At 39.7% G+C, this 23354-nt stretch overlaps 1 protein-coding gene across 3 annotated transcripts in view; it reads left to right on the top strand.

Annotated features, from left to right (window-relative positions):
* The window catches only part of Spop (speckle type BTB/POZ protein), a 79573-nt gene that overhangs the window by 21339 nt on the left and 34880 nt on the right, over positions 1–23354 (top strand). For 2 of the 3 annotated variants that reach the window (XM_052757002.1, XM_052757003.1), the window contains exon 2: positions 20860–20910. The exons of the other annotated variant lie outside the window; for it this stretch is intronic. The gene's annotated coding sequence lies outside the window, so the exon portion shown is untranslated. The remainder of the gene's footprint in view (positions 1–20859; positions 20911–23354) is intronic. 3 annotated transcript variants of the gene reach the window in all.

The following is a 23354-nucleotide window of genomic DNA, read 5'->3' as shown; positions in this document are numbered from 1 at the left end:
TTAATTTGACAGTAAATTATTACAGAACCTTTCAAGAATGAGAGGCTTATGAAATAACTGGTCTCTATTCATTTGGTACCCATTTCTGGCTCTTTAAACACAGAACGACTCCATGCAACTTGGTTCATCTCATCTTTCATTTTTAAATGCCATCTGGAGATTTTTATTTTTTCATATTGTGTGTGTGTGTGTGTGTGTGTGTGTGTGTGTGTGTGTGTGTGTGTTCATGTGCATGCACATGCCATGGTTGGAGAGTGGTGGTCAGAGGGCAAACTTGCAGGAGTTCTGTCCTTCTACCATGTGGGTGGCAGGACTCTTAGTTCCTCAGATTTGGTGACAGGTGAGCTTACTACTGAACCATCTTGCTGACCCAGAGATTTTCATTTGAATGTGTCTTATGGCTAGGGACAAGCTGCAAGAGGATGGCAGGCGGTCACAGGGAGTTGTTATAGAATTGTCTTCAATTTCCTCGTGCTGGCTTCCTGTTTTATTTACCCTGTGAGATCTTTAATGTATATCAAGGATATGTAAATTATTATTTCATTGAGGAGATCATTTTGGATGTAAATCTTTAGAAAGAATTATGTTAGTACCTTTGAAAGTAAAATATTAAGGATTTTTTTTAATATTTTTTAGTTATTTGTATGTTTTAAAAACTCAGTGCAGATCTAATAATAGTAATTTTTAAACTCAGGAGCTTTCAGCACGGTGATGATGATGCACACCTTTAATCCCAGCCCTCAAGGCAGAGGCAGACGGATCTCTGTGAGGCCAGCCTGGTCAACAAAGCAAATTCCAGGGCAGCCAGGACTATTACACAGAGAAACCCTGTCTCGAAAAACAAACAAAAGATCATTACTAGATGGTAAGCCTGAAATCTTAGCCAGGAAAGTAAGTGGCCTAGGCTGATTTATCTAAATCATGGTGCATATACTTGTTCCCTTTTCAAGCATTCATTAAGTACCTACAACGTGCTGGGTACTGCCTAAATACCAAACTTACAAAGGTTAATGTAACATAGCAAGTGCTCTCCAGGGAGTCTCAGTCTAGTGGGAAATAATAATAATAATTACAATAGCAAGAGATCTACACATTGAGAGTAAGAAGGAAGCATTTAATTTTCCTTGGAAAGATTGCAGTAGGTATTTACAAAGATGAGGTAGAAGCATTCTGGGTAGAAGAAAAACATTCAAAGATGCCATAGCAAAAATGAGTTCACTGTTAGTGAGAATGGAGGAGTATAGTAGTGCAATTAAAATAATATTCCAGCATATTGATGGTTCTGTACTGGTGTGGAGATCAAGAAAGGGATGTATTTCTAAGATAATATTGACTAGAGTTGGAGGTGGGCAGTTGAGGTAAAGAAGAGAGTGAGGAGTGAAGGCTGACTCCTGGGTTTTTAGTTTGACTATATTGTGTGTTTTTTGTTGTTTTGGTTTTTGGTTTTCAAAATCTCAGTAGTTCTGCCTATTCTGAACTCACAGAGATCTCCCTGCCTGTCTCTAGAGTGCTAGGATTAAAGGTGTGCACCATCAGGCCTGACTTGAACACTTGGGTGTATAGTAGAATCATTGTGGAAGATAATCAGTTTGTTTTTGTTTGTTTGCCTTTTTTTTTTGAGACAGGATATCTCTGTGTAACAGCCCTGGCCCCTGGCTGTCCTCAAACTGGCTTTGTAGACCAGCTGACTTCAAACTCACAGTCCAGAGTGCTGGGATTAAAGGCATGCGCCACCACCACCCATCGATAATCAGGTTTTTATGGAAAGACTTTAATCCAAAATGGAAGAATACAGAGCTGTTTGAGTAGCAGGAAGTTAGTTAGGCAAGCTTGTAACTCAGAGAAATGGGTGAATCACAGAGTAGTTTGGACTGACTCAGAAATAGGACTAGAAGTAGAGAATGGACCATTCCTCTGTTTTCATTAAACCCTCACCTAAATTTTTATTTTATTAATATAAATTTTGAGACAGGGTCTTACTATGAAGCTGCTGGCCTGGAACTCCCTATGTAGGTCAGGGTGGCCTGGAACTTGGAGATCTGCCTTCTGAGTGCTGGTATTAAAGGTGTATGTTACCATGCCTGGCTCTGGTCTACATTTTTAGATCCTGTTTTATCTGCTTCAAACTTGGTTAAAAAAAAAAAAATTCCTACTGAAATAAATGTTTTTAGTTAGCTCTTGTTTAGGTGGCTGTCCCAAAATTTACCTCCATTTTGTTTTGTGACTTGGTTGAGTGGCATGACTTATAGGTATTTGTCAGAATTCACAGAATTGTATACTAAAAAGATATATTTTGTTGTATATAAAAATTGTAACAAAAAAGATTATCCCAGAATTCTGTTGATATTCTACTGTCTATGTCCTTAGACAGCATATGGTTAGATCTTTTTAAAAACTTCATTTCATTTATCTTAAATCTTTTTTTTTTTTTTGCTTTTTGAGACAGGGTTTCTCTGTTACTGTAACAGCCCTGACTGCCCTGGAACTGGCTTTGTAGACCAGGCTGGCCTCAAACTCATAGCGATACCTCCTGAGTGCTGGGATTAAAGGTTTGCAGTACCATGGCCTGGCTAAATGAATTTTATGTGTATATGTTTATGTGTGCTTGAGTGTATGTTTGTGTACTGCATGTGTGCAGGAGCCTCCTGAGGTCAAAAGAGGGCATTGGATCCCTTGGAACTGGAGATACAGCCTGTTGTGAGTCACCTCGTGGATGCTGGGAACCAAACCTCTGCAAGAATAACAGTGCTCTTAACATGTAAGGCATTTCTCCATCTTCCAAACCTCATTTTTTTTTTTTTTTTTTTTTTTTTGGTTTTTCGAGACAGAGTTTCTCTGTGTAGCTTTGCGCCTTTCCTGGAACTCACTTGGTAGCCCAGGCTGGCCTCGAACTCACAGAGATCCGCCTGGCTCTGCCTCCCGAGTGCTGGGATTAAAGGCGTGCGCCACCACCGCCCGGCCCAAACCTCATTTTAATTAACTTGTCAAGTTCACAAATAAGAACATGTTGGTTTGACTGTAACTATTCTCCTTCTACTTGAGTAGCAAGTTAGATACACACTTGAGAAGCAGGTAAGAAAAGTCCTGAAGAGCCACAAACTACAAAGTAGGTACTGAATGAACTCCAGCCTTTCTTTTTCCAAATCAATGAGGGTGATCTCATGTAGTTTGTTTAACATAAATTTCTTGTTGTTATTTTGAGAGAGGGTCTCATTTATTTCAGGCTGGCCTCCATCTTATCATGTAGCTGAGAATGACTTTGAATCTATTATCCCCACTTTTACATTCCAAGTGCTAGGGTTACAGGTGTGAGCCATCACACCTGGCCAAAAGTAATTTGTTTTCTTTTGCAGTGACGCCTTTAATCTCAGCACTCGGGAGGAAGAATGAGGCAGATCTCTGTGTGTTCGAGGCCAGTCGGGTCTAGAGAGAGAGATCAGGACAGGCACCAAAACTACACAAAGAAACCCTGTCTCGAAAAAACAAAACAAACAAGCAAACAAAAAGAATAAACAGTATATTTTTAACCATAATACAAAGACATGTGAATTAGCCAAGTTAATGTAATTTGTGAAAATTAAAGTTTAAAGTTTATAAAAGTAGGGCTGGAGAGATGGCTCAGAGGCTAAGAGCACCGACTGCTCTTCCAGAGGTCCTGAGTTCAATTCCCAGCTACCACATGGTGGCTCACAGCCATCTGTAATGAGATCTGGCACACTCTTCTGTATACATAATAAACAAACAAACAAATAATTAACCTTATTTAAAAACCCTCCTTTAAACAAACAAACAAACAAACAAGCATGGATACTGGGAATTGAACTTTGGAACTCATGTTTATAGGGTAAATACTTTACTGATCAAGTCATCGTCCTAGCTCCTTATTTGACATTCCATCCAATTAATATACCTATTGATGTTTCTTTGGGTTCCTAGAACTATTTGCTGTGAGTCCATGTCACAGTTGGGCCCTGTACTGACATAATCAGAACAAAGGCTAAAAGACAAGCCTCATAATGAGAAAGAGTTTGGCCATCAGCACTGGTCTTAGTGTGGTTGGTTTTTGTTTTTATTTGTTTGTTTGGGTTGTTTTGTTTTGTTTTTCGAGACACGGTTTCTTTGTGTAGCCTTGGCTGACCTGGAACTCGCTTTGTAGACCAGGGTGGCCTCAAACTCAGAGATCCACCTGCCTCTGCCTCTGCCTCCGCCTCTGGAGTGCTGGGATTAAAGGCATATGCCACCACCCCCACCATCAGCTCGTGCTTAGTTTTATGGGTAGGTGTTTATAAAGGTTGGCCTTGATTCTGAGTGCTTCTTGTTACTGCCTACAATTGTGAGGCTTGTACCTTGGTGATCCCTGATAATAACAGAAATGGAAAGCAGTTTTCTTAAGTAGTTTAGATGTTAGATGTAGTTGGTTTACATAGATGAGGAAGAAAGAATATATTGAGAATAGTCATATGTTGGTTTTTTTTTCTTTCATATAAAACTAGAAAGAGCATTTGGTGAAAATAATTTTACACATATGTAAATTACAGAGAAGTAAATTAGGAACTTTGTTTTCTTTTGCTTTTAAGAACCCATATACTCCTTTGCCCCATACATGTAAACTCTTAGGGTTGTCTGGTGTTTACATGTTTCTTTGCAAATATTCCATTACAGAATTACTAACAATACAAAGTAGATGTCATGAATTAAATCAGCTGTTACTAGACATCTATTACATATTAGATGCTGTATGAATTGTTAATTTAAAAACTGTAAAAACACCAAGAGCTTCTTATTTGTTTTGTGAGCACATTTACCACCTTTGGAGTCATAGACTAATGTGCAGAAGACAGCTGAATTAATAAGAATTCTTTCTTAGTAACAGAGGCAAGGAACTGAATCATACTTACTGTGCTAGTAGCCCATTCTGAGCAAAAGTGGCCAGGTTAGTGTACATCTTAGTAAAAATACATCCTGACCTGAGACAGAACTGGGTTTTCTTGTGGTTGATAGAATTCACAATACAAGGTGTTTACCTGCTCTCTGAATGGAAATTTATTTTCTGTCAACATCAGCCCTTCAACCTTACAAACAATAGACAGTACCATATATCACATCTGCTGTACTTTTAGTTGAAGTTTGTCCACTTAGTTTTGTTTCAGTCTAAATCTCACCGACTCTTTTACTTTAAAATTTATTTATTCCCATTTTCCCCATTCTCTGGCCATATTGAATGGATAGATACCCTGTGAGGAATCACACTGGAAGTATCAGTACATTTTGGAGAGCAGTTATCTTGATAAAATAGTTAACAATATGTCAAGGCTCCTGGGCCTTCTTATAGACTGGTTTGCTAAATTGTTTGTAGTAGCAAAAACTGGAAATGATACAGCAGAGTTAGAAGGGAGTTCTGTACAATCATTAAAAAGGTGTGTGTATGCATATAGGTAAAGAGTTTTGTGCAACCATTAAAAAAAATAGGGATGCTGGGTATGGTGACACATGAAATACCAGCACTTGGGAGGCAGAGACAGGCAGATCTTTGTTAGAGGCCAGCCTGGACTACATAGTAAGTTCCAGAGCAACCAGAACTACATAATGAGGCCCTGTATGGAAAAAAAATAAACAAGAATTAGGGAGTATATGTGCCTACAAGGAATATGAATATATGAATATATATTATATGAATATGTACATATATTTTACTGACACATGGGTTTTATTTTAGTTTTTTTTATTTAAAAATTTTTGCCACATATTTATTGGTGTGTGCATGCATGTGTGTGCACACACATGCCATGGAGATCCAAGGACAATGTGCCAAAACTGGTTGGTCCATGTGGGGATTGAACTCAGGTCGTCAGACTTGGTAAGGCCTTAGAGAGTCTACAGAACTTTAGCTTTTGGATTATAGCTTCCTATAACTCTCTCTCCACCCTTTCTCTCCTTTCTTTCTCTCTGTCCTTTCTTCTCTCTCTCTCTCTCTCTTTCTCTCTCTCTCTCTCCCCCTCCTCCTCCCTCCCTCCCTCTCTCCCTCTCCTCTCTCCTCCTCTCTTTTCTCTCTTCTCTCCTCTCTCCTCTCCAGAATTTTGCTATATTGCCCAGGCTGGCCTCAAGCCCAGTTCCCCTGCTTCAGTTTCACAAGTGCAGGGATTACAGAGATTGCAGACATGGGCCACCTTGCTTCTTAAAACTTTGCAAGCCCCGGGCGGTGGTGGTGCATGCCTTTGATCCCAGCACTCGGGAAGGAGAGCCAGGCGGATCTCTGTGAGTTCAAGGCCAGCCTGGTCTACAGAGCAAGACCCAGGACAGGCACCAAAGCTACACAGAGAAACTGTGTCTTCAAAAAACCAAAAAACAAAAAAAAAAAACCCTGCATCATGTGCACTGCATCATATGAACTGCTTTTACACTCATTCATAAAGAGAGCCAGGTAACAATTTTTACATTATTTTCAAAGAGGCACAGAAATTTAGTATTAGAAATCAGATTAACTTTAATACTCCACTAGTCTAGATTTTAAAAATTGATTTTACTGTTTTTTATTTCATTTCACTCCAGGAGTGAATAGATAATGATAGTCCTCGTGACTATCTTGTGACAGTCTTACACCTAGTTTAGAAAAGAGAAAATTCAGATTTAGGAATGTGTGTGTAAAGCTGCATGAGAATTCAGGAGCCAGAAGGGCAACTCTTGTTTTCTTCCAAGTTTATTTAACTGATGTCCATTTCTCATTTGTAAAGAGCTGCATTTTTGGAAGACCCAGTAAAATGTTGACCTACAAGATGGTTTTTAAAGTAACTGTTTTTTCTACTCATGATTAAATAGCATTAACTCCTCTTTATGTTTTATAAGTTTGAGGGACTCAATTGACCCCTTAAAGATGAATGTACTTATGAGATCTTTATGTTGTTGTGGGATATTCGTACGCTGTGTGAAGGTATTGCTGGTTGGTGTAATAAAAAACTGAATGACAAGTAGTTAGGCAAAAGGTCTAGCTAGGTGGGATTTCTGGGGACAGAGGGGACTCTGGGAAAAGAAGGGAGAGACACCAGGAGACACAAAGAAGAAATAAGAGGTGCAAGATAGAAGGGAGGTAATGCCATATGATGGTACATGGATTAATATAAATGGGTTGATTTAAGTTGTAAGAGCTAGTTAAGAGCAAGCCTAAGCTATAGGCCAACTTTCACAATTAATAAATAAGAAGTCTCCATGTCATTATTTGGGAGCTGGCCGGCGGGACAGAAAAGGACTCGTTACATTATGTATTATTTGAAGTGGAGTTTGTCTAAAGTCCCATGCTTCCTTTTTTATTAATACCTATCTAACTATTCTAAATGTTTAGATTAATTTTACAATGTTTTAAAAAATTAAATCTCAAATACCAGGGCAAATATTCTCTGACTTTTGAGTGATTTGGTGTTTAAGAGGACAAAATACATACAGTGGAGAAGGTCTTGGTCCTTGAAAATATATAATCTTTTAACTATAACTTGAGGCTTTTCCTACTTCGTCAAGGCCAAAACCATTTTCTATTTATGCCAGACAGGGAATGGTGAGGTTGATAGCTCAATATGGGACTGGACATTGAGATTATATTTAATAATTTTTTTTAATCTTCTGTGTGTGTGAGAGTGTTTTGTCTGCCTATCTATGCACCATGTACGTGCCTGGTGCCCAAGGAGGTCAGAAGAGGACATTGGATTTCCTAGGACTGGAGTTATAGGTGGTTGTGAGTTGCCGTGTGGGTGCTGAAACTGAACCCAGGCCCTCTGCAAGGGCAGCCAGTGTGCTTAACCTTTGAGCCATCTCTCCAGCCTTCAATAAATAATTTTATGGTTGATTGGCTTTAGGGCTTAAGCAGTAGAAACACATTTACTAATGTTACAATTAGTTAGATTGAGGATTTATTAAAAAAAAAAATCTACCTTGTAACCTTACTACTAGTAGGGGTGGGGAAAACTTTTATAAAACTTAGGTGAATCACAGCCCTGTCTCAAATGGGATCTCTAAATATTTTATAATAATTCAAATAATTTGATTTAGGTGATAAGATGATTCTGCTTTGAAAGAGAGTTTTGGGGGGGAAAGCCCTTTTTTGTTTTGAACATCAAACTGTTAGGTGCTGTTTAAATCAGTAATGATTGGTTGAATTGTAAGAGGAAAGGACTACTGGAGTCAAGAACAAATAGATTTCCAAATTTATCATTATAATTCCATATCCTTAGGGAGGAATGCAGTTTGTAAACCTACCTTAATTTTGTTGTGGGTGTACCTGAGCGGTGGACTGGGCAGCTTGACAGTTGAGTTGAGTTGAGCAGTCACATGAACTAAGACTGGAAAGCTGGAGTGGGCATCGTCAGTGTCGCACTCATTTTCTGGTTTGTTGTACCATCCTTCCTCATAACAGAGAGGGTTTGCTTAGTCCTTTTGTACTCTATGCACTGGGTAACCAGTACCTCACCGAGTCTTGGTGGTGTTGCTTTAATGTGTCTGTCGTTCCTGGCTCTATTGTTCTTAGCTGCAGTCGGACGGTCTGTCATCAGTGTGTTATCTTGTTTGCACTTTGAAATTCTTCAGCTCAGTACTTCCCTTTCCTAATGTAACTGTGTTTGGTCTCAGCTCTGCTATTGGCTTCAGTGTCAATGTCACATTTGGCAAGCCACTAAGTTGCTTTGGAGTTCAGCTTCCTGCTCTTTAGTACAAAATTGTTTCTAGATACATCTTCAGAGTGATTTTATTTATTTGTTTGTTTGTTTGTTTGTTTATTTTGTATTTCGAGACAGGGTTTCTCTGTGTAGCTTTGCACCTTTCTTGGATCTCGCTCTGTAGACCAAGCTGGCCTCGAACTCACAAAGATCTGCCTGCCTCTGCCTCCTGAGTGCTGGGATTAAAGGCGTGCGCCACCACTGCCCAGCCAGAGTGATTTTATTAATTAATCAAACATTTATAGAGCTCATCCTATGTGTGAGGCACAGTTTAAGATGCTCTAGGTACAGTTCTTTTCCCTCAAGAGAATAGTTGGATTCATTGCAAAGAACTTCCTTTGCGTTCTTCATATCAATTTAGCCTTTTACTTCGGAAAATCTAGTATTAGGAAATTTGATTTTCACTCTGTATTAACGTGGTTGATGCAGGAGTGAGAGTCAGTTTTCTTTACACAAGTGATCACAGATTGGTTCTCATTCCACAGTGGATGATCCATGCCCGTGTGCATATGGACAGCACTAATTGGACCCAGTGGGTTAGGAGGGGAGGGGAGAGGAGGGAGGAAGGAAGGAAGGGAGGGAGGGAGAGAGGGAAGGAGGGAGGGAGAGAGGGAGAGAGAGAGAGAGAGAGAGAGAGAGAGAGAGAGAGAGAGAGAGAGAATGAGAATATATATGAATATGAATCTAGAGGCAAAATCTCCCAAAATACTCATGTCAGTACCTCTCCCCACCACTCTATTTATAAGCAGTTTTCTGTCTTGGAAAATTCCAGTGTTGTTATCAGGTCTCATTATGATTAGTTGTTTTTGAAACTGTTTCACTGCGTAGCCCTGGCTAGCCTGGAACCCACTATATAGATCTATAGATTTAAAGTCAATGGTTAGAGGGCTGGAGAAATGGCTCAGCAGTTAAGAGCACTGGTTGCTCTTGCAGAGGTCCGGGGTATTTCCAGCGTCTACTCGGCAGTTCATCACCGTTTGTTTGTAACTCCAACCCAAGGGATTTTATGCTTTCTCTGGTATCCTCAGGCAGGAGGCATGCACATGGTGTACAGACATCCTTGCAGGCACAATAGGCATACACAAAAAATATTCAGTGGTCGGAAAACTAGTCTGCCTTTCCCTCCTTCCTGCCTTCATCCCCATTCTATCTGTGGAGTCCAGGGTCTCTCCAATGCTAGGCAAGAACTTTACTATAAAGCTGTGCCCTCCACCCTAAACTAGTGATCTCTCTTGAAGGTTCGGGGCGGGGGACTGCAGGGGTGGGGCAGAGGCCAACTAGATGGCTAGTGTGTAAAATCACTTGCTCTGCAGCCTAGCAACCTGAGTGTTCTATCCATAGAACTCAAAGTGGAAGGAGAGAACCGACTCCTGAAAGTTGTCCTTTGACTTCCATGTGCATCCTGTGGCATATGTGTACCACCTCCAGGCGCGCGCGCGCACACGCACACACACACACACCCACACACACACACACACACACACACACACACACACACACACACACAATCAGAGAAGATCAGCAGCAGCAGCTGGGGGAAGGAGAGTTGGCTTTCTTGACAAATGTGGCCACTGGTAGGTTCCTCATGTCTGTGCATATGGACAGCACTGATGGGACTCAGTGAGTTCAAAGAGAGACAAAAGTTAGAGGCATAATAATTATATGCATTTTAAGTCAGGGTTAAATAATTGTATAAGGGAATTTTCTGAGATTAAGTATGGCCTAGAGTTGGGCATAGTGGCATGGGCCTGTCTTCAGCTACTCAGGAAGCTTAAGTAGGAGGGTCACTTGGCCTTGGGAGATTCACTAGGTAGCATAGTGAATCCCTGTCTCAAAAATGTATCTAATCTGTATCGTAAATCTGTGGCTTTGTTAAAAATTGTTAAAAAAAAAAAGTGTATGACCAAAGTAAAGAGAAAATCCTGTTGAGTGCCAAAAAGAAAAGAAGCAGGCCACTGTTGAAAAATGAACGTTTTCTCAGAAGAGCCTCCGTGTTCTCGGCTCTGTAGGAACAGAATGTCTTTGTTGTTGTTGTTGCTTTTTGTTTGTTGATACAGGGTCTGGCGACATAGCTCAAGCTGTCCTTGAACTCCTGCCTCTAGCAAACTGGAATTCTAGGCATTGCCACCACACCTGACTAGAATGCCATTATAGCTGCACCAAGAAGATGATTGGGCTGTAGGCTGTAACCAAGAAGATGGTTGGGCTGTAGGCTGTAAATCGCATAGTGGGTTCATGCCCATGAGATCATCAAGGAGTAGGGACTGGCTGTTACTTTTGATGGAGGTCACAAAGTCTATAAAAAGAAGACTCCCCCCACCCCTCCCAGCCCCTTTCCTCCTACCTCTTAAGAGGTGTCTTGAGTTAGTAACAAGAAGCTAGCAATGAGCCAGTGTGGTGCACAATAGTCCTAGCTCTGGGAGGCAGAGGCAGTGGCAGGGGGATCTCTCAAGAGACCAGCCAGGTCTAAATAGGCCAGTCTGGTCTACATAGTGAGTGCCAGGCCATCCAGGGCTGCATAGTGAGACCCTGTCTCAAAAACTGAAACAACAACAAAGAGGAGCTAGCAATGTAAATGTCTAGGAAAATGATCTTGACTTGTTTATAGAAGGCCAGTGTGTTTGGAGTCAAAGGACGGGGAAGAAGGGTAGGCCATGAATTAACGAGCTAGCTCCCGTATATAAGGGTCCTATAGGGTCTGTTACAGAGGCTGAATTTTATTTTAAATGTGGTTAAGAGAAAAAGTGGCATGATCTGTTGGCATTTTAAAAAATTTACCATGGCTACTTTGTAGAGAATAGGCTGAGCTACAGAGGAAGCCAGGAGATGAGTTAGGAGCACAGGTAACACTGTTCAGGGGAGAGAACACTGTGGCTTGGACACAGTGGATAATAGGGAGTAAAGAAGCCTCGTGCCAGACAGGACTTGATAATGGGTGGGATACACAAACACGGGGTTTGGCTTGAGCAACTGTTGAAGGTGGTGGCAGTTAATGTTATACTAGACACCACAAATAAATGTAATTAAAGAACTGTAGAAATTCTGCTTTTTAATTCTGTAAATTGGGGCAAAGGAGCAGCAGAGATCTTTAGAGGAAAAGGTACTGGTTTCCTGGAAACAGTAGACTATTATTCTGACAGGTTGGAATAGTAAACATTGTATTTTAAAGACCTGATGGATGAACTGTTAATGTGTGGAAAGTCATTCTAGAAGAATTAGATACACAGTATCTGTTCCCAGTACCCAGTCTGAAAGAAAAATATGAATCCAATCAGTGGCTTGCTGATGTCTCCATTAATAATGATGCTCAGATGCTGAGTGTTGGTAGCCGGGTGGTGGTAACACATGCCTTTAATTCCAGTACTTGGGAGGCAGAGGCAGGTGGATCTCTGTGAGTTCAAGGCCAGCCTGATTTACAGAGTGAGTTCCAGGACAGCCAAGGCTACACAAAGAAACCCTGTTTTCAAAAACCAAAACATATATATGATGTTAAGAACTCATTAGAATCTAAGACCGTTTTTACGGAGTTGCCACTTAGAAATGAAATTGAGCCAGGAGCAATGGCACATTTCAGCACTGAGGAGGCTAAGTCAGGAGAATCAGAATTTCTTCTTCTTCTTTTTTTTTTTAAAGATTGATTTTATTTATTATATATACAGTGTTCTGCCTATATGTCTGCCTGCAGGCCAGAAGAGGACACCAGATCTCATTACAGATGGTTGTGAGCCACCACATGATTGCTGGGAATTGAACTCCAGACCTCTGGAAGAGCAGCCAGTGCTCTTAACCACTGAGCCATCTCTCCAGCCCCTGAGAATCAGAATTTCAAAGCCATCCGTGGCTACATAGTGACTTTGAAGCCAGACTGTGCTCATAAGATCCTAGCTAAAAAAAAGAAAAAGAAAATTAAATAAAAAATCAAATCAAATTGCAAGCTAGAGTAAATAAACATGCTTTCTGTGAGATATTTTCCCAATTTTCTACATGTTGAATAAAAGACATATAACATACATCCTCACATGTAACCTTATGTAAGAATCGGGAAGTCAAAGGATTAGACTGTTAGATTAGTAGTTAAAAAGACTTGTAGTCTAACTTAAGCTCCTTAATAACCATGTGACCAGGACAGCTGGGAAGCTTATTTCCTTGTTTGTAAAATGCTTATTCTGCATGCTTCACTAAGTTGGTAAAAATACCAAATAAGATCATGAATGTCAGAGTGCTTTGAAAACAACTGAAGCCACTTAGTATTGAATGCAGGTCTGCTTTTGAGGGAGTCCTCATATAGCCCAGAACACTGAAAACACTGGTCCTTGGGAGGCTTTGGAGGGGAGGCCAGGAGGATGAGGTAGGGATACATAGATTGTATCACAGCTCTGAATTTTGAAGTTATAGATTCTACTTTAGTGGTCAGTTGTACATATTCAAGTGGCTTTATAGTAAACAAAGTGACTTGTAAAAGGTGGCTCTGAATTAATTGAAGGTTTATGATGTACGAGTAAGTTTGATTTTACTCCCTTACTTGATAAGCAGAACTTTATTTGTAGTCTTATTGCTAAAATGAAGATAACAATATAAGGTTAGTTTTTTTCTTATTTTTCCCCTCTTCTCCCTTTATTTTAGATTTGGGCTATGAAGTGGATTTTGATTTGGTTTATTTGGAATTATATTTTCCCTCAAGAAGTGAAAAGTACAAATATGCCAGAGATAGAACAAACAGAAAAAGTAAAGGAAGGAGAAATATTAGAAAGAAAAAAGACTTTAAATATTTCAAAGAAGTCCTCTCCACTCAAAAACAAAAAGTGTCAAGTGTTTTTTGGAAAATGTGTCTTTGCGTTCTCACACACTAAAATCCGAGGTCATTAGAGGGGGGGGATTGATTGGTCTTCAGGGAGGAAGGATTGGTCTTCAGAGTGGCATGTTAGAGGGAATGAGGAGGTGCACCATTCACTATGAAAAACATTCCCTACAGGGACCAAAGTCTTTCTGAAGGCTTGTTGAGTTACTGGAGCTTACTTTTGTTTAAGAAGTGCTTCCTTGTTAAAGTGTGGGAAGCCAGTGTCTTTCTCCTCTTTGCTTAAGTCACCCACTGCTATATTATTCCCATCAATCATAGGGAAGGTATTTTACAAGCAGATTTTCACTAATGAGATCTGATTAGATTCATTGGCTTTTGGGGTATGATGGGGCTTCATTCAGACAACATAATTGTCTGTTTAAAAGAGTATTCTGTTTTTAGTTTTTCTAATTCTCTATTTCTGCTGAATTTTCATTGAAGTTTTTTACAAAGCCAAATAGAGATTGTGAGAGATTGTGAGAAATACTATCAGTTAAAGAAGTTATCCTTAGTTTCCCATCCTTGCTCCACAGAGAATGTAATATGTATCCTTTCAGTGTAGTATAGGTATGGATATGAAAATGTATTGCTTTATGTGTTCAGTCCTTTATAATAAAATTTATATGGATTTTTAAGTACTTATTATGTATACTGTATATATGAAGATTCTTTTTCTTTTTTCTAGACATGGTTTCCCTAGTAGTCCTGGCTGTCCTGGAGCTATCTATAGACCAGGCTGGCCTCAAACTAACAATAGATACTTCTGCCTCTACCTCTTAAGTGCTAGGATTAAAGGTGTACGCCACCACACTTGGCTAAAGATTCTACAGCAATCATTTTTTCATTTATTCTTATTTTCTGACCTCTATCCATGTTGCTATATATATGCTCGGCCATTCATGTTTTGTTTGTTTTGTTTTTGAGATAGGGTCTCACTGTATGGCCCTGGCTGGTCTGAAACTCTCTATGTAGACCAGGTTGGCCTTGAACTCACAGAGATCCGCCTGCTTCTGCCTCCTGAGTTCTAAAATTAAAAACATGCACCACCATGCCTTGCCCTAGGCTTCCTGTTTTAATGATACTATTTTTATTTCATAGTATCACAACTCTGTTGATTTTTTTTTAATTTGCCATTATAGACAAAAATACCAAAGAACATAGGTATCTCGTGTGTGTGTGTATAGGTATCTCGTGTGTGTGTGTGTGTGTGTGTGTGTGTGTGTGTGTGTGTGTGTGTGCCTCCTTTCTTTTTTCCTTCAGTGGTTTGAATTTGTTTGATTTTTATCTAAAGTTTCATTTGAATTTCCTACTTACTCCAGTAACTTATAGTCATTATTTGAAGGAGTAAGGGGAATGAGGAAAACCTTTATATAATTTTAGTACTTCTTTTTTTTACTGGTGTGAAAAGTGCCGAAAATTTCTTTCCTATGGACCCTTTGTACAATTTGATAATGAGAGCTTTGCATTTTAATATTTTGCATTTTGTCTTTTTAAAATCTTTATTATTTTTATGTGCATTGGTGTTTTGCCTGCATGAAGGTGTCAAATCCCCTGGAACTGGAGTTATACACAGTTGTGAGCTGCTATGTGGGTGCTGGGAATTGGACCCATGTCTTCTGGAAGAGCAGCCAGTGCTCTTAACTGCTGAGCCATCTCTCCAGCCCACATTTTATTGTTTTAAATCTATTATCTGTTTCCATAAACTTCCATAACTGTTGAGATTTTCCTCTTCTATGTAGACGAGGCTGTTCTTGATCTTGTGATTTCTCCTGCTTCTGCTTCCCAAGAGCTAGGATTACGGGCTGTACCACCACTCTCAGCCCTTTTACTACTTTTTAACTACCCGGATACTTTAATTCACCAAATGTGGGACTGTTTAATGACCTCAGACCCAGTCTGTGCAGTTCTTGTGTTGCCTCAGAAATTCAGCATGTCCCAGTTGTAGCTACTAAACCACTGGGCTGTCACTAGAAATATATAAAAATGAAGTGCTATCACATTATCAGATTCTTAGAAGAATCTATAAGGAAAGAAAATTTCAGAGCTTCACCTTAGTAAAAAAAGACCAATATTCTGAATTATGAAAGGTTTTCCTCATCCCTCTGCCTCCCTCAGATTTAATGGCTATAAGTGCTACAAACAAGGAGTAGCATTTTTAAAATATAATTTTACATTGGTATTAGTTTAGAATTATTTCCTATAAATTTTGTCTAAGGGATCATATATTTCAATGACCAATGATTTCCACTTTAAAATTTTTCTTTGTAGCCTTTAATTTGCTGTGCTTTATTTGTTATTGAGAGGTTGAGTATATTTTTAATTTGCACCCTGCATGTTTTCCCCCTTTAAACCTGGATCCTATTCAGAGGTTTCCAGCACTAGGAGTCTAGAAGTGTTACAATGAAAACTGTTTCTCTTTTCTAATAACACACACTGTCTGTTGCAAGTGTCAATTAGGACTTCTTTTAACAACTAGTTTGGGCAGCAACCCGTGTCATGACTATATGGACTATCTTTAAGAATTTGGGAAGAATTGATATACTGAGTATTTTTTTAACAACCAATATGACCTTAAATTGGAAACCACATTAATAAAACTCGAGTCAGATGTCTGTGTTCTTTCAGATGTGTTCTCATCTTAGGGTATGGCTCAGGTCCTAAGTACCAAGATTGGAAAGTACCTTAGATTCAGGCATATTCTCACTTTTATGTGGATGAAGTATTCCATCAAAAGTGCAAATGCAGTAAGGCTTGCCTCCAGCCTGTAATTCCAGCACTTGGAAGGCTGGAGAGTAGAGAGTTTTAGATAAGCCTGGGCTAAACAGCCAGATCCCCCCCCCCAAAAAAGGGGGGGAAGCAAAATAAATGCTGTCTATATGCTGAAATATGTCATTTACTAGAAAGTTTTATTTAGTGAATATTCTTCCTTATGCCATGGTAATCGTGAAGTTTGAAAGGAATTGATAACCTATTCTTTGTCACATCAACTCCACATTTTATACTTTATGTTGCAAAGATATGTTTGTTTGTTCGGTTGCTCAAATGTAGATATGTCTGTGGGTAGAGCTGTCTAATGTGGGTACTGAAAACAAATGAGTTCTCTGCAAGAACACTGCTTGCTTTTGACCACTGAGCTGTCTTTCAGCCCTAAAACATGTCTTATCTTAAATCTTTCTTTAGAACACGAACACTAGCTGAGTGCTGGTGCACGCCTTTAATCCCAGCACTCAGGAGGCAGAGGCAGACAGATCTCTGTAGACCAGCCTGGTCTACAGAAAAAGTTTCAGGACAGGCAGGGCTACATAGAGAAACCCTGTCTTGAAAAACAAAAAGAAAGAACACTAACACTGTGGAGTTTTCTTTCTCTTCTAGAAATTGCCATGAATCTTTTTAGTAAAAAAGTATGTTTGTTTGTTTTTGTTTTTGTTTTTTTTTTTTTTTGGTTTTTTTGAGACAGGGTTTCTCTGTGTAGCTTTGCGCCTCTCCTGGAACTCACTTGGTAGTCCAGGCTGGCCTCGAACTCACAGAGATCCGCCTGGCTCTGCCTCCCAAGTGCTGGGATTAAAGGCGTGCGCCACCACCGCCCGGCTTGTTTTTTTTTTTTTTTAACTATAGTCATCCTCTTGGTCTGTTTCATCTGGGTACATAACAGCATCTATTATTCTGTGGCAATCAAAATAATACAAAGAATTTTCTTCTTAAGGACCAATAAGATGGCTCAGTGGATGGCAGAGGTGCATGCTGCTAAGCCCGATGACCTGAGTTTGTTCCCTGGGACCCACATGGTGGAAGGAGAGAACCTGCTCCTGCAGTAGTCCTCTCTCCACACATCCACTGTCATGTGCATGCTCACACAATAAAATACACACAAGTAAATGCAAAAGGGGGGAGGTACTTCTTCTTGGTGCTGGAGAAATTGCCTTTGCAGATTCAGTTCCCAGCCCCCAAATAGTGGCTCATATTGTCTGTTAACTCCAGACCCAGATAGTTCAGTGCTCTCTTCTGGCCTCTAGCAAGCACAGCATACATATACTTACATATATACATGTAAGCAAAACCCTTCATGCATATAAAGTAAAAATAAATCTTTAAAAATATAGTATTTAAGGAACTGTTCTTTCTTTTCTTTTTTGGCTTTTTGAGACCGTGTCACTATGTAGCCCTGGCTGGCCTGGAACTCTATGTAGACCAGACTGGCCATAAGTTCAGAAATCTACCTACCTGCCTCTGCCTCCCAAGTGCTGGGATCAAAGGAGTGCACCACCACTGGAGGCCCGTACATTTTTCTTATAATTCTTTTGTTTACATGTTTATTTTTAAAAAATATTTTACCTTATAGTATAAATAAAACATGCTCAGTTTTTACAGACTTCTGTTGTGCATTGTCAGCTACTTCCCCGTAATACACGAGTTCTTAACTCTTTTTGCCCTCAAGGATATTATCATTGAAAACAGGTATTTTGCTTTGTTGGGGGAAAATATACTTTTATTAACTTTTTGGGCATCTATCATCTGTTAATATTAAAAGCATAAGCCCAAACCTTGTTCATGTAAAAAATGCTGATTTTAAGAGGCTGGAGAGATGGTTCAGTAGTTAAGAACACTGGCTGTTCTTACAGGGGTCCTGGGTTCTATTTCCTAGCAACCACATGGAAACTTAAAACCATCTATAACTGTAGTCCAGTGGGATCCAATGTTCTCTTTCGGTGTGCAGACATACATGCAGATAAAACATCCATTACATAAAATAAATCTTTAAGGCCAGGTGTGATGGCACACATCTTTAATCCCAGCACTCAGGAGGTAGAGGCAAGCAGATCTCTGAATTCAAGGCCAGCTTGGTCTACAGAGTGAGTTCCAGGACAGTCAGAGCTACACAGAGAAACCCTGTCTTGAAAAATAAAACCAAAAATTGATAATTTATAGAGAGGTAATTTTTTTGTTTGTTTTGAGGAAGGGTATCCTTATGGATTCCAAGCTGGACTGGAACTTTAGTTAGTCTGTAACTCTTACCGACCTCAAACTTATCCTCAAGCCTTATCTTTCCAAGTGCTGGATAACAGGCATGTACCCCCACAGGAATGTATAGAATTACTATGAAATCTTCAAAGGATGGAAGTTCAGAAGGAAAGTTGAATTCAGTCATTTATTAAATGGGTTTGTTTCTTGCCTTTCACGTGCCAGACACTGTCTAGGTACAGCAACAAAACACATAAATCTACCTTTGAACAGCTTATTTTTCAGTTAGAGGAAACAGATTGTAAAAAATATAGTATGCTAGATGACTTTATCTAGTATAAAAAAAATAATGAGGCAGGAATAAGACTGTGCCAGGGAGAAAGAGTTGCATTTTAAGGGTGTCAGGGAAAGCTCTCACAGGGATGGTGACAATTAAGGAATCAGCAGTGGCAGGGTGTGTGCCCCATCATCTCTCAGGGCCTGGAGAACATTACCAAGACAGCAAACTGCAAGTACAAAGCCCCGAGACAGGAATGAGCCTGTGCTGTGAGGAACTACAACAAAGTAAAGTGGTACAGCTGGAACACTGCGAGCTTAGGAGCTGGAGCTGAGGCTAGAGAGCTACAGAGTACCGCTTGGGTGGCCCCTTTGGGCCATTGTATAGACTGGCTTTTACTCAGAGTGAGATGGGGTGACTGGAAGTTCCCTTGACCACTGTGACATTCCACAAAGCAAAGAAAATACGTCTGTCCTGATTTTGCTCTTTCAGAAGCTTCCTTCTCATATAATTGGAGTGTTAAGTGGTGGCTCCTAGAGAATAGTCACACGTATTACATTTCAACCCTTACATCAATAGAGGAAACTTCTGAAATACAGGTCTTACGTTTCAAAATTAAATTTTAAGTAATATGATAGGATATTGGTCTGTGAGTATTTATTCTTGGGTGACCCTGTTTTATGACCAAGTTGTCAATCCTGAATTACCTTTTAAAAAAAAGAAAAGTCAAAGGTGTGTTCTGTGAGGGAGACCTTTTGTTCACTATTTAAATAGTAGAGGGTAGCTAGGTATCTATACACTGTAGTGTTACTTTAACCTTTTCAGTGTAAGGGGCCTAAAAATGTTAATTCTGGGAAATTAATTCAAGACAAAACCCAGAAACTTAAGAAAAAGTGAGGAAAGGACTAAAGGTTTCTACTTCAAGAATCACACATTTAAGCTGAGTGTGGTGGCTCACGCCTTTAATCTCAGCACTCAGGAGGCAGAGGCAGATGGATTTCTGTAAGTTCAAGGCCAGCCTGTTCTACATTGTGAGTTTCAGGACAACCAGAGCTACACAGTGAGACCCTGTCTTTAAAAAAAAAAAAAAAAAATCACGCGTATTCAGAGACTTTTCATTTGAAAAAGTAGGCTATCTTCTGGCTGGAAGTTAGTACTTTAAGGCATTTCTCTTCCTGCCTTTTGGGTGTCCAGAACTGTGTCCATCTGGCTATGCTTACCAATATTTGTTGGATGGATTTGATCTGACTGCTGCTCCTTGATATAACTTGTGAGATTTTTCTAAGTTTTATTTTATGGTCTCTGATTAAAGGTGTCCTGCGGTAACATCCTGTTTAGGGGGTTCTTTCTGTTACTAATAGTAACCACATTTGGTTTTACCAAAATCTGTTACAGTGTAAGGAAAATTAATTTCAATCAGTGTATTAAAGTTCATATGCACACATTTGAGAGACTTTGAAGGCTAACCAGTGATTTCCACAGTGCCTCATTTTCCCACATTAAAGGAAAATAGGATCTGTTCTACCTATTTTTGCCTAGGTCCTGTTCCTACAAGCCCAATTCCCTTTGCAGGATATATGATAGATTATTAAAGCGGTTGTGCTGCAGACAGCAACCAAGATAATCTCACCGATCTTCAACACAAACCCTTTCTCTCCCGTGTATACCTTCCTGCTATTTCCTAAACCCATGTGATAAATGACTTCGTTTAAATGTGTCTTGCTTTGGTGTAATTTAGCCAGACAGCACCTTTAGTAAAGGCATATGTTATACTTTGTAGTAAGTTTTTCTCAACAATATTGACATGGGGCAAGTGATATTTCATTTTTGCTTATAAGCAAGAGTGTTAGAACCAGCTGGTTTTCTGACTTTCAAGTATACCCTTTTTGAGAGCTGAATAAAAAGTAGATCGTTCAGACTAGAGTATTAGAACAGTAATTTTGTCTAGTAAGTCCTTTTATCAGTCATTTCATTGCAAATGTATCACCTGATTTTTGTGAACTTTTCCCTTTAAAGAACAGCCAAAGTAAGATGTGTATGAGACTCAGAATCTAGTTAAGCTGACTCATCATCTCTATTTCCAACAGAGATTTCCTGCTAGACAAGACAAATTAGAGTTTACCTACTGACTTGACTTGGTGAGTTTTATGTAGTTTTATTTATACAGTTTAATCATGAAGGATAAAGCAGAATGAGATAGACAGAAATATTTATCGCGCTTGAAAAATGCACATCTTTAGTGCAGTTTACTGTTTGATTTTAGTGCATATGGAAGGTAAAGTCATATAAAGAAAATATGTTTGATTTTCTTTTTAATGTGTATGTACTTGTATGCGTGTGCATGTGGAGGCCAGAGGGTAGTCTGTCATCTTCAGCAACAGTATCTACCTCCTTTAAGACAAGGGTATCTTATTGGCCTGGAGTTACCAATTATGATAGGCTGGCTAGCCAGTGAGTCCCAGGGATCCCCCTATCTCTGCCTGCCAGTAATGATGGGTTTACAAGTGAGTGCCACCATGCCTAGCTTTATGTGGATTCTGGGGATTGAACTCAGGCCCTTGTTCTTACAAGATAAATGTTTTACCAACTGAGCTATCTCCCCAGCCCAATCCAAAGAAACATTTTTGTAAGTGACGCTAATAAAAGTTTTATTCTAAATATCTCTGCTGGGAATAAACTAGAACCTTTTAATCATATCTTTTCTGCTGACTAATATATACTAGGAAAAGGTTATACATACTAATGGGGGAAGCAGTTGTGTTTGGATTTAAATTTTTTTTGAGACTTAATGATGCTATCTAGCACAAACTGGCCTCAAACTCATTATCCTCTCAAATGCTAGGATTATAGGTATATACCAGCAGTCCCAGCTAGGTTTAAATTTTTAATCAAGGGTTGCTAATACATGATATGGAAACAGTAGAGTAAGAAGAGCTCCTTAGAGGGTTAAGATTACAGTTTATAAAGCAAAAAGCCGTAAGCAGTGTGGCTTTTTTGGTCTGTAAAAGGAGTTTGAATTTTGAGCATCTTACCTTTTTGTATTGTACCTTGGAACTTAGTTCTTTGATGTTGACTTAAAATCTTGCTACCAAAATGGCTCTCTTCAGGTGTTTACTCTGTGCTCTGATTAATGCCTCAAGCCTCTATGTATACTTTGTAATTACAGAGTCTTACTGGGCAAAATGGGCGTTACTGCATTTTAATCTTTTCAGACAAAGGTCATCAGGAACTAAGGGCATTCATTCTCTTGAGATAGACATCTTGTTCAACTTTCCTGTTTTGTCTGCCTATGTGTTTTTACTTTCCCCTTGATTCAAGAATTTGAAATGCACACTGGAGACTGAGAACTTTCTGGTTTTCCTTTGTTCTGTTGAGTTTATTTAGATCCTTAACATAGCTCATTGCCTAGCTAGACTGGCTGCCCATTTAGCTCCCAAGACTCTCCTTGTCTACTTCCAAGTGTTTCTAGTCTGGCAACACTTTACCAGTGTTGCATCTGGTGGCATCTCCTTTTGAGTTCTCTCTCTCTCTCTCTCATTCTCTCTCTCTCTCTCTCTCTCTCTCTCTCTCTCTCTCTCTCTCTCTCTCTCTCTCTCTCTCATTCTCTCTCTCTCTCTCTCTCTCTCCCCCTCCCTCCCTCTCCCCCCCTTCCCCCTACTCTCTGACCCCCCCATGCCCCCCCCCCCCCCACACCAATTACTTATTTTTGGCCTCAAACTAAGTGACTGAGGATGACTTTTTGACCACTGGTCTTTTCTGCTTCCACTTCCCAAATGCAGAGATTACAGGCATGTGCTTTATGCCCAGTTTATGTGGTGCTGGGAATCAAACCCAGGATTTCCTGTATGCTAGGCAAGAACTCCACCAACTGAGCTCCACGCCCAGGCCAGAATTCGGTTATTTTTGTTTGTTTGTTTGTTTATTTAGTTTTTTGAGGCAGGGTTTCTTTGTGTAACAGCTCTGACCTTGAACTTACAGAGATCCCCCTGCCTCTAGAGTGCAGAGATTAATGATGTGTGCCACCCACCACTGCCTGGCTGAATTTAGTTATTTTTAAGAAGGAATTTCTGTGTTTAATTTCTAGATAAGACACCTTGCTTCATTTAATAAGGAGATGTGTTAAGGCCTAAAGGAGATGACAATGTGTGGCGCACACACACACACACACACACACACACACACACACACACACAGGCTGGGAAGGTAGCTCTGTGGTAGAGTACTTGCTTATCTTAGTTGGAGGGGGTTGGGCTTTCCCTTTCAAAACATATTTCTGAGGAAAATTGAGTTCCCTGATAGGTTGTAGTGGTTAATGGGGAACATAATGGGTTGCTTTTGTAGTATGGTAAATGCCCCTTAGCAGGTGAGGCTTTTCTGTTTCCAAGTTAATGAGTTTACTCCTCACTCTATATCCCAATACTGATTCTGACTCTTTTCTTTTATGTTCATTCCTTGGGCCTCTTATCTGGCCAATTTTTATTAGCAATAAGTATTTTAAATGATTTTTTTCTTATAAGGCCAGCGGATACTATGGGTTATAGGCAGCTCTCTTTGTTAAATGAGATGATTTCAGTTTTTAAAT

The sequence above is a fragment of the Peromyscus californicus genome, unplaced genomic scaffold, assembly GCF_007827085.1.
Source record: "Peromyscus californicus insignis strain IS unplaced genomic scaffold, ASM782708v3 Scaffold_3__1_contigs__length_106647218, whole genome shotgun sequence".
Lineage (NCBI taxonomy): Eukaryota > Metazoa > Chordata > Mammalia > Rodentia > Cricetidae > Peromyscus > Peromyscus californicus.
The sequence above is the reverse complement of the archived record's forward strand: the minus strand, read 5'-3'. Positions and strand labels throughout refer to the sequence as shown.